Source organism: Lissotriton helveticus, chromosome 1_2 (genome assembly GCF_964261635.1).
Source record: "Lissotriton helveticus chromosome 1_2, aLisHel1.1, whole genome shotgun sequence".
In the NCBI taxonomy this organism is placed as follows: domain Eukaryota; kingdom Metazoa; phylum Chordata; class Amphibia; order Caudata; family Salamandridae; genus Lissotriton; species Lissotriton helveticus.
In genome coordinates, this window is record NC_136058.1 from 214,973,883 (window position 1) to 214,988,017 (window position 14,135).

A 14,135-nucleotide genomic window follows, 5' to 3' on the forward strand; every position below is an offset into this window, starting at 1 on the left:
AGTAGTTCTGAAAACACTCTTGGGGCTATTCACAAAGGCATGTAATCTACTCGTACCCTGTTGAGTAACCTTGCTACTGTAGGCTATTCACAAATATTGTTACTCAAAAGTGTAGACTTACACATCTCCACCCCCTGAAAAAGACTGTATGGTCAAGTTTACGAGTGTAAATCACTACTGCCAAAAATGAAACGGTAGTAAGTCCAGCACAGCACATGGCCAACCAATAAGGCCAATGTAGTGAGGCAGCTTATTTCTTACATTGTCCTTGCAATTACCATTTTTGAGATGTGACCTTTTGTAGCTATTTGCATGAAAGACATTGTTGAATTTGTTTCTCTGAAACAAAACTTGTTTTCACATCTAGCTTCGCACAACATTATCACAACACCCTGAACATCATGTACAAGTTCTCGTTTCGCACTACGTGCAAATGCCATCACTATCTTCATCCAAGGGGTGATAGGGCTGTCTACATATCCATAACATCACTAATCTATGCACACATTGCAAGGCTCATTTCTATCATAAAAGATGAGCATCCTGATAGGTTAGTAGAGAAGGCACTTACGCTGACACCGAGGTCCTTGCTTGGTTAGAAATCACCATACAGCAGTCTGACATCTTGTGAAGGGTGTCCAGTTCATGACTAAGATTGGGTCTTTAACTCTATCCCATCAGACAATTGGATCTTGCCCCTCTATGTTTTTTCATACTAGCTTTGTCTTCTTCCTCCCCTTCTTTCCCTTTCTCCCTTCTTTGTTTCTCCCCCCTCTTTCTTGCCCCAGTCCCACTTCCTCTTACTACAGTGTTCATAGTGAGATGTTGGGCGATGTTGATGTGCCCCTTTTTCTGGACACATGTAAACACTTAGCACTCAGGCACAATAATTGTGAAGATATATAAATTGGTCCTGATAGAACTATATAAGTTACAGTAATACACCTTATGTGACACAAGTTATTTAATGAATATGCCACTGAAAGTGTAAATATGAAAATAAGGACAAAGGGCACTATATATGTATATATATAAAAACTGCAATGCTATAAAAATGATCATGTAATAGAATTCTGGATAGCTTATGTTTTTAGAAAAATGTTGTATGTGTTGGACATGTATATAGTTTATCATCACAGGTCTTGTGTATATATCACCTGTTTGAATTATGTTCTATAAATATTAGGTTATTTTAGAGATATAGATATTAGCCCACTGTTAATATGCATATTCACTGTTAGTTTAATTGTAAACATGTCTCTTTTTTTTTTTTTTATTATAGTGCCAAAGACGGGTCACCTGATGAAGGCTTTCCAAGCCGAAACGCGCGTAGTGTGTCACCCACCGCTTTGTTAGTGTGCTACCTACCATGTTGCCTCCATCGATCTTTGTTATATGTTCGTCCATATGCTGGTTATGTAACTTTTAGATTTGTTTGTCAATTTCACTGGGATTATCAAGTTAATTACCAAATAACATGAAATGTACCCATAAAAATGTTTAAAATATTTATATTTTCAAGATACAAAATACAAAAAAAAGGAAAATAATGTGTATAAAAAATATATATATATGTGACAAATAAAATATATCATACTACATTTAAATATCTGGTGGTTTAATACCTGAGACAGTGGGCTGGTATAAATAATTATATTCACCTTTTCATTTTTTGGCTTTCCTCTAGCTATAGACCTTTCCAAATGAATGGGGTTGGATCATTCCTTGGGGAGCTTCTTGGCTCTACACCTACACACACTCTAAGTACACTTAGAGTAGGGTTCAAATAGTAGGAGTACGCTCGACTACTCTCTTGTTTTATATGCCTGCATATATACATTGGTTAGCACCGTGGTAGAACTATATCTACTATCTGCCCTTTTGGTGCTTGCAATCACATTTATCGGCTTCTGTTTACTAATCATTGCAGCACATGTATTTTATGCAAGAATAACATTGGTTCATAAACTTTTATTGAAGACGTCCCACTGAGTATTCTCTGTATATTTCTCTGAGAATAAGTGAGCATGAGTGACTGAAAGAAAAGTTCTGTACTGTTTCCATGATGTCTAAGGGGTCAGGGTTGTCATGTTCAGTGATTGCCAGAAAATAATTTGCTCCCTGATAGATTAGGGGGGCTAGCTGGTCTTTAGGCCAAGACATCCTGTAGGGTTGTCCGGAATCAGTCTTGACACTAGTTTATGTTGTCCAAACAATGTGCAGATCCTATGAATTAGTAGGAACAACAGGACACAACATCCTTCAATAGGTATCAATGAAGGTAAGAACTTAAAATAAAACTCCATTTGAAATAATGTTAAAATAATTTACACTATATAAAATATCTACAAATATAAATAAGTGTAATTTAATATTTTAAAAATCTAAAACATACTTATTTAATATTTATTTGAAACATGTTTTAAAAAGTGTTTTAATGTAAAAGTTAATGTAACTTTTTATATAAAAGGGTAATAACATTACTTTTTTTATGTTTTAAAGCTTTATTGATTCAAAGGTTATAAAACAGCAAGATGACATCAGCAGAAACAAAATGAGTGAGAAAAATATGGAAAAAAAGATAAATGCTAAAACTACTGGTGACACTAAGAAAAATCCAAGCATTTTCTAGTTTTTAAGGGGGGAAAGAGAGGAGGGGGGAACAGGGGGAAGTAAAAACCATGTTAATATCAACATTATATATATATAGGCATAAACAATTGTAGGCAATTAGAACAAATCAAGTGCAGAAGTACCGAAAGAAGGAAATATCATATATAACATGAGTGAAAGTACCAAAACTGTGAAATCTAAGGAACGAAACTGCAGGCAGGAGTACAGATGTTCAAGGGGGTTTAAAATTGGCAGAGGAAAGTGGCGTATAATCCCTTCTAGCAGATTGATCTAAATACAGGGTAAGAGGTAACCAGTAAAGCTCAACATTGCGAGAGGGTGTACAGGAGGAGGCAAAGGCAACATCAAGTCTATGGGAATTACACAGGAGATTCCACCAACAACGAAGGGAAAGATTTGTAAGGGACTTCCAATTGGAGGCAATGTGTTGAAGAGCATGGGCTAGCATGAGGTCAAGAAGACCAAGTGAGTGTAAAGGAAGGTTCAAGGAGTCTGAAAGACTGCCCAGAAACACAAGGGAATTGGAGTAGGGAACAGAGAGTGTAAAAATGCGGGAGATGCGAGAGCAAACTTGTTTCCAAAAAACTTGAACAGGGGGACAGAGAAAGAAAAGATGAAAAAGATCAGCCCCAGGGTTGTTACATGTCCAGCAATTAGAGGTGGAAGAAGAAAGAAAACGAGACAGAGAAAGAGGAGAAAGATAAAGTCTATGATAGAAGAAAAATAGGGACTGCGTGAGGGATGCAGTGCGAGAAGTCTTCAACGTTTTAGTCCATATTTTGTCCCAGAGAGAAATAGACCAAGAACAAGCCAGGTCCTTCTCCCAAGATAGTTCCACTTTAGACTTGGGGCGGTCAGGGTTAGGGGCGGAGAAGAAACAATAGATAAGAGACGCTTTAGGAAAAGTGGTAAGGATGGTAAGAAGAGGGGAAGAGGAGGGAGGTAATCCTGAAGATGGGAGAGAATAATAACGATCAAGGACAATTTCCATAAGAATACAATATTTCTGTGCAAATGAACGGGGGCAGTGAAACTGTGTAATAACATTACTTTTAATTCATTAAGTACATCACGTTTAATAAAAAAGTGGCACTGAAATACAGAATTATATGAATTTGCAGATGTCTGTTTGTATGTCTACTGGAAGAGAGGTGGATGTCAGAGGTCAGGGGTGAGACGTACTGCCTGAGTTATGTTTTTTGAGTCAGTATTGTGATGCTGCAGTCCAGGTACGAAGAACATTGGCAATAATGTATGCCATCACTCTGTATCGAAATAGCAGTGGGTGCTGCTGGGCAAGAATGGGGGACATTGGAAGTTTGTGTTTGGACGCTGAAGGAGAGTAGTGTGATGCACTGGCACATTTATGGGTTTATCACGCTACCACTACTGGAGCAGCAACATGTGGAGTGAGTTCCTTCACTGAACAAGGATGAGATGTTGCAGGTTATGACTGAGAGACAGTGGCAGAGATGTGCCCTGCACTAATACAGGAATGCACAAGGGTACTTCGAGGAAATGTACATTAGTAACCAGGGTGTGCAAAACTGCAGGACATCACGCTACCAAGAGGACTGACATTATGTGCAAAAGTCATACCTTTAATGTTGCTACTTTTTGAAACAATTGCAGACATATCAACCCTCAAATAGTAGTTTCTGGGTAAACTCTCCTGCCAATTAATTGCTTTTAGATTACCTTTGTTATAGTTTCCTCATATTTCGCTGAGAAGAGATATGTGGCATTTTGTTTGAGGATTTTCAGACGTAAAGGCAATTTCTTCAAAAGTCCAAATAGGCAAAATAAATCATATTTTCCAAATTTAGTGGCAGCATCCTTATGAATCGTGGCCATAGGGTCCTATCTTCCATGGGGGTCTAAGGGATGGAACAGTCTTTGATAACATCCACAGTGAGGTCACAAGCCTGCTGCGTTTGCGACAATCCTGCTCTCAAGTTACTGTGTTTAGTGTTGAGCCTGTGATGGGAAGGCAGGATCCACGCCACCTATGTACAGCAAATATAGAAGATTGTCTCTGAGTTGCAATCACCTCTTTGCAGTGCTTAATTTGAGCCAGTGGCTTATGGTGCTCAGCACTGGCACTTAATTGTCAACACCAGCACCTATGACGGCCTGCCACATTGTGGTGTGGTTTGTCTAATTTAGAGATTAGGTCATCAGTTGTTTAATAATTCACTTTGATAACTTTATTTCGGTCGATGGCCATAAAAGTGCAATAAAATATGTACAGGCAAGATGATAAAACATAAATACTTCAGAATTAAAAAGTAATTAAACATTGGTTATCAAAGGAATAGAAAAACATAAAAACAGTAGTCCATTATTCCTTATGGATAAATACAGTTCTTCTTCGCCACATGCCGAATAAAAACCGGGAAACGGCAAAAACAATGGGAGGGGCAGTGTCATAGGTTAGGACTCTACAGGCGTGTACACAATGTCTAAAACCCAGATTTGTGCATAATGGGGTAATCCAACACTTCCGGATTTTGCTGTATGCTGGGCAAAAAAAGAAGATATGTGTAATGTCTTCCCTGATGTGATTACAGGCAGGGCAATTAGCCTTCATCGTTTTTGTCCATCCGGATGTGAATGCCCCAACCGGTAAGGAGCCGTGCCTCAATTGGATATATAGTTTTCTTGCCAGTGGCGGCTGCACCAGGTCCAAAAATGCCTCCGTCCAGTATTCAACTTTTGTTATGAGGAACTCAGTGGACAATCTACCCAGGGAAGTAGAGCAGTGTAGCAGTTTGAGGTGATGGGATTTTACAGCTGCCACCAGTACAGTCCTCTGCATCCTCAAACAACTGACCTCCGGTGTATCCCAAAGTTGGGGAAGACCAATTTGGTAAAGGAGAGTCTTAATGTGTACCAGGCAAGGTATATTCTTGTTCCTTAACTGCCCCCAAATAGTATTGAATTCTGCTCTAAACGGTTCAAGCTCCGGCACAGACCAGAGCCTTCTCCAATAGAGCAGAGGTCGAGCTGCCACCAGATCAATGATAGGTTCCAGACCCAGGTCCAGGCCTAATGGTAGCAGGGGCGTGCTTTGTGGAAGACCAAACAAATGTCGCATGAAAGAGTGCTCGACTTTCATTAGATTACATACATTGGTGTGTCCCCAGAGTTCAGCAGCATATAAAGCAGCAGACCTGTTTAATAATTCATTATGTATTCAAAATAACTAATACCTAAACCACTCTTATAGCTTTAGGGGCCAGAAATAGTCTGATTTGTCACATTTGTATGGGCGGATAGTTGGTAGCTGTATTGGTGCTGCCTTTAGAAGTGCTGTAAGGGCATTGGGTGATTCCAGCTCCAACGGCCTCTTGATGAGGGCCCTGGCACGGATATTTTTACAAATTAAACACTGCCTCTTTGTGGTGTTTTGTTCAGCTTGTGGCACAGTTCCGTCTTCAGGGGCCCGATTCACAGAATGAACTTAAGACTCAATCCTAAACTTACTACTATTTTGGTATTCACAGAATGCACTTACTACTTTTGGTATTCACAGAATGAACCTACTACTTTTGGTATTCACAGAAGATAGGATTTTGTCTTAAGTTTGTCTTAAGACAGACTTAAGACAGACTTAAGACAAACTTAAGACAAAATCCTAACTTCTGTGAATACCAAAAGTAGTAAGTTCATTCTGTGAATGCCAAAATGAGTACGTTTAGAATTGAGTCTTAAGTTCATTCTGTGAATCGTGCCCCAGGGCACCACACCACTACTGCCTTACACATGGCCAAGCTGGTGGAGGGGTACTGCCTTTCAAAATATCTTACCGGGTTAAAAGCACTTTCTGCAGAGCCCACCCAATATACTTATACTGCCCAAGCCTACCCTGTCCTTTTTTAGTTGGGTTCACATCATTGCTTATTCACTCTCCCACCCAATATTAATGACTAAGCTACTCCCTAGTGTTGTGTCCTGCTGGTCACAGTCTAGTGTTTTACCAGCCTCTACCATGAGGCTGGTCCATACATCCAACCCACACCCATTCAAAACAGGCGTCACCGGTTAGGTGACCCTGCCAATAAAAAGAGCCGGCTTGCACACGCTCGGGGCTAGTTGTAAGCACTACTCTGGGTGTCTGTGTCATACTCATTTACAAAGTATGTGGGCCTAGAGCCCACGACTTTATGTTGGTGGCGAGGATGCAGAACCCCCACGCCGTGCTGCCTGCGCCCATCTGCTGTGAAAGGGGAGGAAAGCCAATCCACTAGCATTGCCGGTATTGCCTGCCCTGGGGAGGAGGTCGGGGTCCCTTCTGCTGCCAGGCCCTGCCCCTGTGCAGAGGTCGCATTTGCAGAGGCCGCCCCTGAATGGGGCTTCGAGGGTCGGCGCCATAACGGCCGCCCGAGCCCCCAAGGAACGGATCCGGTTTGCGCTGGGCAGTGCCGCCGGGAAACACCGCGCAGCAAAAAGCTCCCGAGGCCCTCTCCTCCCCCTCCCCAAGAACAAAGGGAAGAAGAAAAGGGGGAGGGGGATTTAAGGCAACGCTCCCCTGGGCAGCTCACCTTTTACATCAGGGTGCTGGGGGAGCGCCACCAACGGTTTTTGAGTGCGCTGAACAAAGTTTGGGAAACATCCGATGTGCCTGGAAACAACTGTACAAGGAATCCAGTATACCCCCACCCCAGCAGGACCCAACCGAGGAACCTCCAGCAGCCGTGGCCAGTAGGCCCCAATACCCACTGAGCAGCACAGCCAAACGCGCTGCTGAAGCCTGGTATTTCATCGGCGAAGAGGGAATGGTCGCCTGCCTGAGTAAACGAGGAGACGCAGCGGACCTTCAGCTGCATTCCTGACATGGAGCAAATCTGAAATGGGCAGGCTGCAGCAGAGCGTGACTTGAAGCCACGGGGAGGAAAGGCAAGTGGAGAACCCTGGAAGGGCGAGATTTTGATCGATACCTTAGCATTATTGATCTAAACCTCGATCTGGTCGACTGAACCTTTGTTGCCTGTCTTTAAGGTACAAGGTACACCTATTTCCAAGTTAGTTCACCCAATAAAGGACTCTACTCCCAAAGATCACAGACAACTTCTAGCTTTCAAAAGTTTATTGTAAGGAAATGATAAGCTGCAAATACAGGCATCTCAGAATGAGATTCACGAGATACACAGGTCCAATTACATACATGTGCTCTCGGAAAGCCCTCAGACGAGCAACGGAAATCACTAACACAAGTTCTAAGAATAATAAAGCTATTAGCATCGACGCATATCGCTCCTTCATTTAAGTTGGAGGAAAACGCACAGGTTAGGCTGTCCCTACCCTGCTCTAGATGGTATCCCTACTTAACCAAACCCCAACCTAACAAAGGTGTCAGCAGTGAATGACCCCCAAGGGAAGTCACTCACTCTAAGTCTCTTGGTGAAAACCTATAGTTCTCCAGTCATGACCCCTCTCTGCCTACCCATCCGCTCTCCTAAGGGTCCTCAGGTATCTGCTCTAACTCCACCCAAGGGTGCTGTCCCTAATACAAAACAGTCAACAACATTTGAGACGCCCCTCTCGAGACGCCCCTCACGTGGTGTAGCTTCTGGCTTTTTCCATGATGCTTTGTATTGGGCCTCATACGTTAGAGTTGACCTTGCTTCTCAGACTCTTCTCCGGCCCGCTGATACCCCTTAAACATTCCGGAACCCTCCTCCATGTCTGGGCCGTCTACTGAACAGACCTCTATTCATTCATTTATAATTGGATCCCCCCTTTCCTCTTGCAGACAGATATCTGCAGCCAAGAACCCAACTCTCATAGACTTCTAAAATACAGGCTTGCAACATTTCTCAGCCCAGACATGTACGTGTAAATCAATGCTAAAACATTTCAGGCCTACAATATTTCTCATAATGATTATAGCATTCAACTTCTTCATTAATTAAAGCATGTTAATACTCTTATTCTATTATTCAGTAAACATTTTTATAAATCCTGGCCCATTAATGCAATGACCAAAACATTAATACAATCTGTGTCGTGAAAAGAAACATCTTCCCTTTCCCTCCAGCTCTGGCCCTGAGGCCTACCACATTCTGCGTTTAACCACCTACCATCTTATATTTTAACAGCTACACGACATGGATTCAGGAATAATCACATCTAATAAAATCATATAGTGTCACACATTTCTGTATTAGTTCCACTTCTACTTAAATCTCTATATTAGCTATACATTTAGAATATAATTGCAGATACTATTAGCACTCATGGCATTTCTCCTCATGATTTGTGCTTACTACAGGTAAGTGTGATGCACTCATACATTTAGGTCAGTTTGCGCTCTCTCAGTTCCCCCCTTTGATGACCTCTCGGGGTCATCACTAACATTTAAACTGCAGTTATTGCTGGCATTCTCTGCGCTTCCAGAGCCCTCAGACTCCTGTACTGATTATCTTGTATGGCAGCCAATCTCTGCAGCTGCTCTCTTTGGGCCCTTTCTGACCTTCTTGCTCGGTACCATTTGAATACCCTCACCAATCCCCACAATATGATCCCACAGACCAATATTATGATGACAGGTTTTAGAATATACCACACAAAGCTTTTGCCTAAGGTGGAAAACCACCCACCAACTGCACTCATTCCGTGGCCCACCTTTTCCCAGACATTTTCTCTACTCAAGTCTTCGATCTCCTTGTGAATACTAGTTATGTTCCTAATAACCTTCTCAAGGGGTTTTGAATTGTCTGGAATGTAAGTGCAACATTCCTGGACCTTCAAAGCCTTACAGACTCCGCCCTCTTTTGCTAGTAGGACATCTAATGCAAGACGGTTCTGAAGAACCATAGCCCTTATCGATTGCATCTCTCCTTCTACCAGCATTAAGGACTGAGCAGTGCTGGCAGACAACCTGTCGACAACTGTTGCCAGTCGTCTAATTTTAACATCATTAAGGATTACTCCCAAAAGAGGGAACATAGCTCCAAAGACATCTCCAACCATTTCTGCATCGCCTATATCTCTCCTTCCCCTCGAAGATGTCTTGCCCTCAATGATCACTAAGTCTTGTGCATGATATATTTTGGGGAAGACAATTGCTAAGTAACATGATCCATACCAGTTGTCAGGTAGTCTCACGTAGGCATTTCTTCCACATACAAAATACACATTTGGAATCACTTGCATTCCCTTCAGGAAATCTTTAGTATAGTACTCTATGTTGAAAGCATGTTCACAGTCAACTTCTCCAACGTATACATTTTCATAATACGTTTTGGCTCGGTGAAGACATAGCTTTCCTCTCTGCGTTTTATCTAAAGCTATTGGACCACTACTACCCTTTCTCTTGTGTGCCTTCTCTTCCTCGGTCCAATCTGTTTTCCATTGTCCTGATTTTTTCAAAATCTTTTGTCTCCTGTAACGATCATCCACCTGCCCTATGAACTTCTTCTCGACTTCTGACACCTTGCATGTCAGGTTATTTCTACGGGCATGTGAAGTATCTAAGGTAATCCAAGGAATGAAGAACTTAGCCAATCTGTCTTCACTCTTCCAGTAATCCCATTTGTTCATCTGCTTATAATTTGGGACTTCTGGCAGCACTGAATCATAATTGGAAAAATAGTATTCAAAACTATCTCTCTCATAAAATATACTAAGCAATAAGCTACATGTAATGCCATATGTCAGCGGGAGGTGATGATATCGGATTCCTTCATCTACAGATGCCGGCAACTGCATGCAGACATAACAATCCTTAACCTCCATGGCATCCACGTATTCATATAAAAGTTTAGCATAAGCATTTGACCTAAAGTCTCCTTGGGACTCGTCTACGTGTAACCTGCGGGCTTCTGCAGCTAATAACGCTTTATCTTGAGTGTTTTCCCCTTTTTCACCAACAACAGTAGGTGAAAGCGTTTCTACAGAATTCACATCAGTTACCTTTGCCTCTTCCTCATGTCCCTTTACATAAGAAATTGTTACCACTAAAGCTATTAATATTATCACTCCTACTATTAGTGTACCTATTATACATTTTGCTCTGCGGTTCGGTGTGCCGGCCTCCATTTCGTCAGACAATATAGCTCTCTCTTATCTTAGCAAAAAGTTCTTTTCCTCTCGTTCCTTTACAGTCTCTTTTCAATCCTTTTTGTCTTTAGAATCCACACAACTGGAAGCTGACAACCTTCTCCGCAAAAGTCCTTTAACAGTTCAATAAAGACAACCCTAGCCCTTCTCCATCAACTCAAGGGAAGTTCCCTAAAATTTTCTGCTTCCTGGGCTCTAGGTAATCTTCTTTTTCTGCTTGCTTTATTTACAAAGTCCTTAACAGTCTACTATCAGATTTGTTGTTGCAGCTTCAATAGCATAGTTCAATATTTCCAAACGAAGATTGTGCTCTTCATGTGCTGTTATCGTTGTACCAAAGTCGGGGAATTGCAATTCTGAAAGAAACATGTGTTTTAACTTGCTGAGGCGGGGAGGTCTGGGGAGCATGAATGTTAGTGACCCTTCTTGTTCGACACCGGGTACCAACAGTCGTATTTCCACGGTGATAATGGGCTCAGAACTGGACACCACCACCGCTCGGATCCTCCCTGTCTCCGGTTTCACAGACATTTGTCGCCAGATATGTCCACTCAGGTGTGGAGTATCTTCTGTTAGGTACACGCACTCTTCTTGACCTTCTTCGGTCTGGTGCTTCAGCGCCCTGAGCACCTTCTTCCGGATCTGAGTCTTCTGATATCGGAGGAAGGGTTGCTTCTGGAGTTGACCTCAGGCTAGAGCTCCTTCTTTGCGGCCAATTAGCTTCTCCACGTGCCCTTCTACTCCTTCTCCTTCTTGTCTGTTCTCTCTCTCTCTCTCAGACCGGTCAGTGTCTGACTCGTACTCCCAGCTACTTTCTCCTTCTGTAGCGTCGTCTGTTTCACTGTTGTACTGACCGTCCTCAGCTTGGTCAGACTCTTCCCCTGCTTCCGCTGGCACCTCTACAGCTTGGCTAGCCCCCTCTCTGGCTTCTCGGTCCTCTGCTGGACGTCTATCCGAGAGAGGAGCTATTTCTTCCAGAGGTGCTGGAACCCTTCGCGTATGTGACGCGTGAATCCAATTGGGCAGGCCTCCCACCTTCACAGCTGTGTTCGTGATCAGGATGATCTGGAAGGGCCCACGCCAACGAATATCCAGACAGCTTCTTCTCACGTGTTTCTTCACCAGGACCCAGTCCCCAGGATACAGGTCATGGCACGGGCCCTGGCACGCTGGAACCTCGGCAGCCTGCACCTGAAGGGACACAGAACGAATGGCGTCAGACAGCCCCTTACAATAGTCCAGGATCATATCATCTGTGATATTCAACAGTGCAGCAGTTGGGATAGATGGCAGCCTCATTGCTCTCCCCATTAACACCTCATGTGGTGACAACCCTGTTCTTCTGTCTGGGGTACTACGAAGGCTCATGAGGACCAATGGCAGGGCGTCAGGCCAACTCAGGGTCGTTGAGGAGCACACTTTCGCTATCCTGGCCTTGATTGTGCCATTGATCTGTTCCACAATCCCTGAGGCTTCTGGTCGATAACTGCAATGCAACTTCTGGTCGATATTAAGTGCTACACAAATCATCTTCACAAGCTCGCTGTTAAAATGCGTTCCCCTATCTGATTCCAAAAAGGCCGGCACCCCGAAGCGCGGAATGAGTTCTCTGAGCAGTAACTTGGCCACGGTGAGGGTGTCGCACCTACGTGTAGGGTATGCCTCAACCCATCTGGAGAACACACAAACAACCACCAGGACATAGCGGAGGCGGTTGCATCTTGGCATTTCAATGAAATCTATCTGCATTCTGTTGAATGGACCTCCAGACCTTCCTATGTGACTCAGTGTAACTGGTGTTCTTTTTCCTACGTTCAGCTGCTGGCAGGTCACACAACGCTGGCACACTGCTTCTGCTGCTATTCTAAACTTAGGATTGTACCAAGTCTGTCTAAACACTCTCAGCATAGCATCTCTCCCTAAGTGTACGGGACCATGTATGAGTCTAGCCATTGGACTCACCATCTCATTGGGCAACACTGCTCTGCCATCTGCTGAGACCCAAAAATGGGACTCACCCATTACACATCCTGCCTTTTCCCATGTTTCTTTTTCAGAATCAGGAGCATTTTCTTGCATGTTTGACAGTTCATCCCAAGTATCAACAGTTTCCAATATCATGGCTAATTCAGTTCTTACATTTATTCCGCCCACTTCCACCTCTGTGAAAGAGTACCCTTGCTCTGCGCAATACCGCGCAACTTCATCTGCATATCTATTGCCTTTTGAAACAAAGTCCTCATTTCTGGTATGTGCGGTGCACTTTACAACTGCGATACCTGCTGGGCATTGCAACGCCTCTAACAACAGGCGCACAAACTCTCCATTGCGAATGGGAGAGCCTGAAGAGGTCATGAACCCTCTTTGAGACCATAACTGCCCGTAATCATGAACTACCCCATAGCCATATTGGCTGTCGGTGTATATGGTGACTCGAATTTGATTGCTTGCTAAGCAAGCACGTGTCAGGGCAATGATCTCGGCTACCTGAGCGGAGTGTACTCCTTCCAGGCACCCAGCTTCCACAACTCCAGCAATTGTACAAACAGCGTAAGCCGCTCTCAACTGCCCAACTTCGTCTCTTACACATGAGCCATCGACAAAGAAAATTTCGTCTGGGTCAGTCAGTGGCTCATCTACGATGTCGGGTCTGGGTTTGGTGCATAGTTCAGTCACATCGAGACAGTCATGGTCTGTACATTCATCATCATCATCGATATCATTTGGAAGTGGCATCAAGGTGGCAGGGTTCAAAACAGAGCATCTTTTGAGGGTCACATTCTCTGCAGCAAGAATAACTTGCTCATATCGCGTGAGCCTGCTATTGGTCAGATGCTGTGTTTTGGTCCTGGTCATCAACAGTTCAACAGAATGGGGCACGCACACCTCTAACGGGTGCCCCATGACGATATTTTCACATCTTTCAATGCTGACACCCGTTGCAGCAACGGATTTGAGACATCCGGGCAACGCTGCGGCTACTGGGTCTAAAGTAGCCGAGAAATAAGCAACTGGTCTACGGGCATTCCCATGGATTTGGACCAACACAGACAACGCACAACCTTCTCTCTCACAACAGTAAAGAAAAAATTGTTTATTGTAATCAGGCATTCCCAATGCCGGAGCACGACACAGATCCTCTCGCAGCTGTAAGAATGCCATCAAACAGTCTTTGTCCCATGGTACCGGATCACTCACCTCCTTGTGCGTCAGTTTTTGCAAGGGTTTTGCTTTCAGTGAAAAGTTTGCGATCCACTGTCGGCAATAACCCACCATCCCTAGAAACATCCTGACCTCTCTCTGTGTCTTAGGCGCATTCATTTTCATGATAGCCTCTATCCTGTCTGGTGACACCTTTCGTTTGCCTTTCTCTATTCTGTGTCCTAAGTACTGCACTTCTGTCAGGCAGTACTGCAATTTTCCCGGGGACACCTTGT